The sequence below is a fragment of the Sinocyclocheilus grahami genome, unplaced genomic scaffold (assembly GCF_001515645.1).
Source record: "Sinocyclocheilus grahami isolate Dianchi unplaced genomic scaffold, SAMN03320097.WGS_v1.1 scaffold315.1, whole genome shotgun sequence".
In the NCBI taxonomy this organism is placed as follows: Eukaryota; Metazoa; Chordata; class Actinopteri; order Cypriniformes; family Cyprinidae; genus Sinocyclocheilus; species Sinocyclocheilus grahami.
Window position 1 is genome coordinate 299,400 of NW_015505494.1, and position 8,213 is coordinate 307,612.

Here is an 8,213-nt window from a genome sequence, read left to right on the forward strand (position 1 = left end):
ACATATATATATATATATATATATATATATATATATATCTATATATATATATATATAGATATATATATAGATATATATACACATGAAATATCTAAAGTTTAAAGAAAGGAATACTTCTTTTCAGCAGGGATGTATTACATTATTCAAAACTGGCAGTAAGTAATTTATTTTTAAAAATGCTGAAAAATGCTGTTGAACTTTATATTCATCAAAGAATCCTGAAAAGAAATATGAAGCAGCGCAACTGTTTTCAACATTGATAATAATAAGAAATGTTTCTTAATCAGCATATCAGAATGATTTCTGAAGGATCATGTGACACTGAAGACAGGAGTAATGATATGAGCTGAAAATTCAGCTTTGCATCACAGGAATAAATTACATTTTAAAATCGATTCAAACAGAAAACCACTATTTTAAATTGTATATATGCATGTATGAAGATATGCTTTCTAACATATGTATACATATGCATACATATACGTGTCAGTACTTGTCCGCTGTCTTGCTGAACGAGGTTCAGAGAAATTAATCCCACAAGTGCTCTGTTTGAGCCTTAGATATGGCAATGTGTTGAAGTGGTAATTGCAGAGGGAAGTTTTGGGGCTTTTTGTTTGTTTAAGCTGCAGTGGGGCCACTTTCTCTCATTTGTAGGTTAGTTAGTAAAATAAAAGGTCCTGTCCACAATGCAAAGTCTTAATCAGCATATCAGAATGATTTCTGAAGGATCATGTGACACTGAAGACAGGAGTAATGATATGAGCTGAAAATTCAGCTTTGCATCACAGGAATAAATTACATTTTAAAATCGATTCAAACAGAAAACCACTATTTTAAATTGTATATATGCATGTATGAAGATATGCTTTCTAACATATGTATACATATGCATACATATACGTGTCAGTACTTGTCCGCTGTCTTGCTGAACGAGGTTCAGAGAAATTAATCCCACAAGTGCTCTGTTTGAGCCTTAGATATGGCAATGTGTTGAAGTGGTAATTGCAGAGGGAAGTTTTGGGGCTTTTTGTTTGTTTAAGCTGCAGTGGGGCCACTTTCTCTCATTTGTAGGTTAGTTAGTAAAATAAAAGGTCCTGTCCACAATGCAAAGTCTATTTTATATCTCACTTGTTCTCCCTATCTATCTACTTGTCTGTTTGTCCACTAGAATGGTGGTGGGAATCTGAAGTCCCATGGCTTTGATGATCTGCCTTAAATCACTCAGTCACTCAATCCGACGGCGTGGTAGGGCCCCTGGGAGAAGACCACAGGGAAAGGTCAGCGAGTGCAGGAATGCCTCTTGAACTCCTTGGCTTTTCAAATGTGGACATTGAGTCCTTGTGAATGTTTCTTGTGCAACCGTCAATACCATTAATGACTGTTCTGATCCTTCAGTAAAAGCCAAATGAGAGTGTTTTATATGCATACAAGCTGGAACAGTGAGAGATAATGTTTAAATTATTGTGCATGTGAATCACTAAAATAACTGTGATATTCTTCAGCACACTAGATGCTGTTCTTAAGGTGGAAAGAAAAGGGTAAAAGGGCTAAGTTCACATATTTCATAGTCAGAAGTAGCAAAATTCGTTTGTTTGTTTAATACATTTCTATATTTTCGAAATGCAGATTTACTATGACTCTGTACTGTTTCTTGTATATACGCTTGAGCCCTGAATTATAAAATAAGAAAAACAATTTTGAAAAACAGTCTGTGGCTGCTAGATAATTCATAATTATATGCATGTTCCCCAGGGGGGCGGCTTCTACATTAGAAATAAGAATATTTTCAGCTGAAGCTCTCTTGTGCAAACAGTAAGTAGGATGGTTTGGCACAAAGCATACTGGAATTAGGAGCTGTGTTCCCCAGGTAGGCTGCTTACACAACGTCATCTCAGCACTCTAGCTGCAAGTACTTAGCTGTTTAAAACAATCAGTATAACTTGTTGTTGTTAATAGTAATAATATTGCATTAATAGTGACTAAAAAAAAGAATGCACAGCCCTCCTCGATAACATAAGATACGTTATCGACAGGGGCTGTGTATTATTTATTTATTTCGGCAGCTTTGAATTTTTTTTTTTTATTTTTTTACAGTATTTGGTTTTGAACACCTACTGCAGTTCAAAACCTGCTGTCCCCCAGACTAAAATGTTAACATTTTCATATTTTTGCTAAACCAATATGTAAATGCAATAAAACCACACAAACCATACGATAATTCAAAAGTCCACTGTATGATGAAGGTTGATAACTGAGAGGTTGAACATTTCTCAGGACAAGTGCATTTTTCATATATGACAGGACAAGTCACATTTGCTTTATCTTACAAATGTATTGATTCTATTTGTTGGCCAAAATATGTATTTAATGTTTTCACATTTTTGTAAGTTATCTTTTACCTTATTTTAGTTGCATGAAGTTCATTTTTCCTTATTTTATTTTTATATCAAAAGTGGTCTAAGTGTGTTTACTGGCACTTTTGCCAACACTTTAAGGTGTGTGCCAATATATGAATTCACTTTCAAAAAATAAACACTGAGAAATATTCAATTGCATGCAACTTTTTAAAACTAAAAACATTTAATAATACAAAATAACATTTTCTGAATAAGCTGATTTTATATTACAAAAAATAAAATAACAATCACGGCATATTAAAAAGGTATGTGCCTATATATACAGAAACAGAAGAATATTCATTTGTAAGTGTGTAAAAAAATGTGTAGTCCTATATAGAATTTGACTTTTAAAAAAATAAACCTACATTGAGAAATATGTAAATAATAATCAGTTAAAAATAAGAAAAATATAAAATATTTTTGAATAAACTAATTTGATATTACAAAAAGTGAAATTACAGCATAGTAGAAAACGATGTAATGTTCATAGCTACCAGGTCAGTAGCCTGTTCAGTTCCACGCATTTCAAACGGCCGTTCAATTTCAATTTGTATGTATTGTCCTTAAAAAATGTTCAAGACTTGGGTCTGAGTCGTCGTCTAGGATCAGCCTGTCATCGTGAACCTGGCTTCGGAACACACATCGGCTGTCCCCGCTACTCTAATTCGCGAACCGCGGCTGCGCACATATTTGGAGGAAGGTGTCTTGCCACTGGAGGCAGCAACGCAATGAGCAGCGCGCGCTATGTTGTGAATGAGGGATGGGATGACGTCAGCGCGCGAATGTCAACAATGTAGCGAATGAGAGTAGGCGTTTCATTCGAGTGTAACAAACGGAGCAGACGGAGCCGCGTGCTGCAGAGATCACCACACACACTTTTACACACATTTTTAGAAACACTTTTACAACCATAAACGTGCTTTTTTTTCCTCCTAAAGAAAAAGAGATATTGAAAGAGTGCACCGCAAAACGTGATCTCCCTGCAGCCCGGGGGCTTTAGGAGTCTGCAAGGAAGTCATCATGTGAAAAAAAAAAGATTTGCTAAACGGACAAAAGGGCTGGATCACAAGGAAGAAAAAAAAAACTAGGCTGAAGGTGAGTTGCATTTTTGCTCGATGCGTCCTGTGCATTACATGTGATTCGTCTGTCGTAAATGGAAACGGTGCGTTTTTGAGTGGGCTATTTCACAGCTACCCGGTAGCCTGCTTGGAGGTTTTGTGTAAAAAAAAAAAAAAAATTGGCAAATATCACTGAAAGGGAAAAAACTCGACCGCATGCCTGCTTGGGTTTACTTCAGCTGAAAACACACTCCCTGTTAAACGCACGGTTACCACATCCTGTTGTGCAGCAAGGCAGCAACGCAATGAGCAGCGCGCGCTATGTTGTGAATGAGGGATGGGATGACGTCAGCGCGCGAATGTCAACAATGTAGCGAATGAGAGTAGGCGTTTCATTCGAGTGTAACAAACAGAGGAGACGGAGCCGCGTGCTGCAGAGATCACCACACACACTTTTACACACATTTTTAGAAACACTTTTACAACCATAAACGTGCTTTTTTTCCTCCTAAAGAAAAAGAGATATTGAAAGAGTGCACCGCAAAACGTGATCTCCCTGCAGCCCGGGGGCTTTAGGAGTCTGCAAGGAAGTCATCATGTGAAAAAAAAAAGATTTGCTAAACGGACAAAAGGGCTGGATCACAAGGAAGAAAAAAAAAACTAGGCTGAAGGTGAGTTGCATTTTTGCTCGATGCGTCCTGTGCATTACATGTGATTCGTCTGTCGTAAATGGAAACGGTGCGTTTTTGAGTGGGCTATTTCACAGCTACCCGGTAGCCTGCTTGGAGGTTTTGTGTAAAAAAAAAAAAAAAATTGGCAAATATCACTGAAAGGGAAAAAACTCGACCGCATGCCTGCTTGGGTTTACTTCAGCTGAAAACACACTCCCTGTTAAACGCACGGTTACCACATCCTGTTGTGCAGCAGTGACAATAGTTTGAGCGTGTTTACTAGTAGTGGGATGCACTGCGATCCCCGGGGGGGGGTCAGGGGTCAGGCATGGCTTGTTTTTGCTTAAAGAAAAGAAGTTGTCACTCGGGCTTGACCGATCATAACAACGACGGAGACCCCCGGTGTAGATTCCAGCCTCCTTCTCTTCCTATTGAATGGATTAAGTTGAGAAATCAAGCGGGTTGCCATACTTTAATAATTATTGCAGCGGTCAACATTATTAACATCATATGATTTTTGCCCTAACGAATACTCACAATTAATATGTTTGATATAAATAAGCATGAGGGTTTAATCTATAGAGCAGGGGCTGCAGCTGCAGCTCAGCTCATCGCTGTTTCAAAGAGCAATCGGATAAAAATACACGGCTGGTCGGAAAATGTGCTTACTGCAGTGGGTTGTAAAAATGGGAAGCAAGCTGTCTTTGTTCTGCGCAGCACATCTCTGATGTAAAACACAGCTATTGCATTACACACTCTGATTAATCCCCATAAAATCAGCAGAATATTTGCTGTGTAAGCGAGCCTTATTTGGTTCAGCAGCCAATGCAAACGTCTCGACTACCATTTAAAGGAACGAGGGACCGTTTTCAGCGCGCGCGCGCTGGAATGCTGGCTCTCCGGTCTTCAAATAACACAGATGAACTCCCCTCAATGATGCAGATGTTTCGCATTAAGTTCCGCGTTGAATAATATGACTAATTTCACGGAAACCAGCAGAGATGAATGTTTAAGCGCGGGCGCGAGCGTTCGGGAATGTGATGTTAGCGTATTTTAGAGAGACATGTGCAAACGTTATTTACTATAGTACATTTTTGGTAGCTATAGAAGTTCATGTGGATAGGTTAGACGTTGTTATGAATGACTTGGCTGTTTTATTTCGCAGAATTTTTCACTTATTCCCGCTCATGCATTTATACGAAAAGCCAACATTAATGATGGAATATAACCTATATATATATATATATATACACACATTTTGGGTGATTTGTGCTGGGAATCTCAGACAAAAATAATATATATGTACATAGCCCATATGCTACTTATATTCTTCCTTTCGGACTGGATTCCCAACAGGCAGTTCATTTAATGAATGTATTAATGAATGAATTCTGGTAATTCAGGGAGTGAGTTGACAGGCGTCTGAATGAATCAATGTTATGAGGGCATTTGAAACGAGGTGATGCAGCAGTTTGAGCTGCGCTTGCATTCCTTTGTCTGCGGCGCTACTGAACCATCCGTCCAGGAGATTTTTCCTTTGCTCCAGATACATGACAGACTGAAATGCTCAACCATCACCATATCGTCGCTGCGTATTTCTGCATTAATTTCGAATTAGAAATGAACTTCCTGTTGCCCTAATCGCCTATTCATAGGATCGCTTTTTAAACACTTGTCCTTTTATGAAACTGTTTACACTTGCCCCCTCCCCCTTCTACGCGTTTAAGGTAGACTGTAGAAACACAGATATACATTTTGTGCTGATGCCTTAAAGTGACAGTTCTTTCAAATTAATGAACATTCTGTCATCATTTACTCATAATGGAACACAAAAGGAGGTGCTAGGTAGAATGACAGCCGCAGTCACCATTCACTATCGTTGCATCTTTTTGCATCATACAATGAAAGTTCATGGTGACCGAGGCTGTCATTGTGTCTAACAACTTCTTTTGTGTCTCAAAGAAGGAAGTCCTATGGGTTTTGATTGCATGTAAATGATGCAAACTGAACCTTAACAAACCTAACTTTAGCAAATGTGACTTTGTGTTGCGTTATATAGGTCTGTGGTTTCAGGTAAAGTGTATTCCCTCAAATATTCCCTAAAGTGTATATGCTAATCAATCGTATTTGCAGCATGAATAGAAATAGGTGTGCTTTTTATTGTCTCTTTTAAATCAGGGGTTTCTCAATCTTTTAGATGTCACAGACAACCAAATATGATTATTCTTTTTACATCCCTTTGAAAAACGTAATTAATTTGGACGAATAAAGCCCCAATTTATACTGTAAAAAATCAGTAATATAAATATGTGGGAAAATTTTTCTACTCGTTGTAATACTGTACTGTTAGATGTATTATTTATTCAAATGTTTATTTTATTATAATTTTTATATTGTTTATTTATTTATTTAGTTAGTTAAAACTGATTATTTGTTTATTTTTACATTTTTACAGTATTTTTTCTAAACCTTTTCATGGACCCCCAAACCCTATTCTGAAAAACCCCTGTTACCATACATAAATCTCCTCCTATTACATGTGATGTAAGCTGTCTTGTTGAATTTGAACAGATGTACATTTTCTTATATAGACTGAAAAGGAGTGCAAAACAGCCCCTGTCAGCACTCATAATAAAATCATAATTTCAGGGAGGATGAGTCTGTCTGACCCGAGTCTGCAGCGCAATTAACAGCTTCATTAATATCTCCCTCCAATATTCCACCCTCAGCGTGTTCTCTCTGCAAGTCTCTCATGATTTGCTTTCTTGCTCACAACTGATCAGTCAAATTTATTACAGATTTAGAATGAACTATTCATCACATGCAAATTCCGTGAATTAATGAATTATTGTTTTTAATTATTATAATTTGTATTCTCTTTTAAGAAAATGACCTAATATGCTTTCAAGATCACATAACAGTTTAACAGCAATTTTTTTCTTTCTAGGCGTTCTCATGCTGATGATTCCTGAATTGATAGATATTAAGAATAATTTTTCTAAAGAGCCAACCCCATTGTCGTTGATTGTTTTGGATGGCACTGAGTAACTAGGAAAATATACCGATATTTCACATCAACCTCATTAATGCCTAATGATAGATATTGGATTAAGTAGATTTCAAACTCTCATAGATCATAGTACTGGAAGAGCAGTGTTCTGGTACGTTAAAGATTTTACAAGTTTTAGCATTTCTTCTCTCCCGCCTGTTTGAATAAGCCCACCAGTAAAGCTCTTTGCACAGAATAAGAGCCTTGGGTATGAAAACATGTTCCCATAGCCGTCCCACGTCAGCACTAAGGCATGTTTGACTGAGTTCCAGCCTCTGAGAGGGAGAAAAAGGAAAAGAGAGAGAGATTTAGAGAGCAAGCTGAGCCATTTCCAAGTTCAAACGGCGCTTTTTTTCTCTTCTCACATGGCATTTGGGTGGCAGTGAGTGATTGGCATCATCAGTCACTGTGCACTGAGCGTGTCTGTAATGGCACACAAACCCGCAGACAGTAGAGGGAATCTCTCTGTGTGTTCGCCCTCATCGGTGTTTGTGCCAAGGCAAATCTCATTGGCTGTTGTCACAGACCAAATCCCGATTGGACTGTTTTGTTCTTGGATTTTTGGGATTGCCTGCTTGTATTACCTTAGTCAGACTATAAATCACTGCATCCCAGTCTCATTTGAAAGTTTTGACTTGCCACTGTCATCCAGTGCTTTTAAACGGTGTTAAAACGCAAATAAACAAATAAATAAAAATGACTGACAGGCCTGTTCACATCTGGCCTGAATTGAGCTCCAGTTAAAAACAAGCGCAAACGAGCAGGAAGTTTATGGGTGGAATAGTGGAAGCGTTCGACTCAATGGAAGCCCATAAAACCACACCAGGAATTCCGTAGCAGTCAACAGTCTCTCCGGCCCACAGCAGCATGCGGAAAGAGAATTCCACTCGGAACGCTGAAATAACGCAATTACCGTCACGTTCAGATCATTGCTTTTTAAACTCCTTCGTGGGAGTTCTGTTTTAAGCTGAATCAAGGGATTTATGTGTGTAGTTATTAATGGATGACATGTGTCTGTCAGATTTTCGGTGCTTCC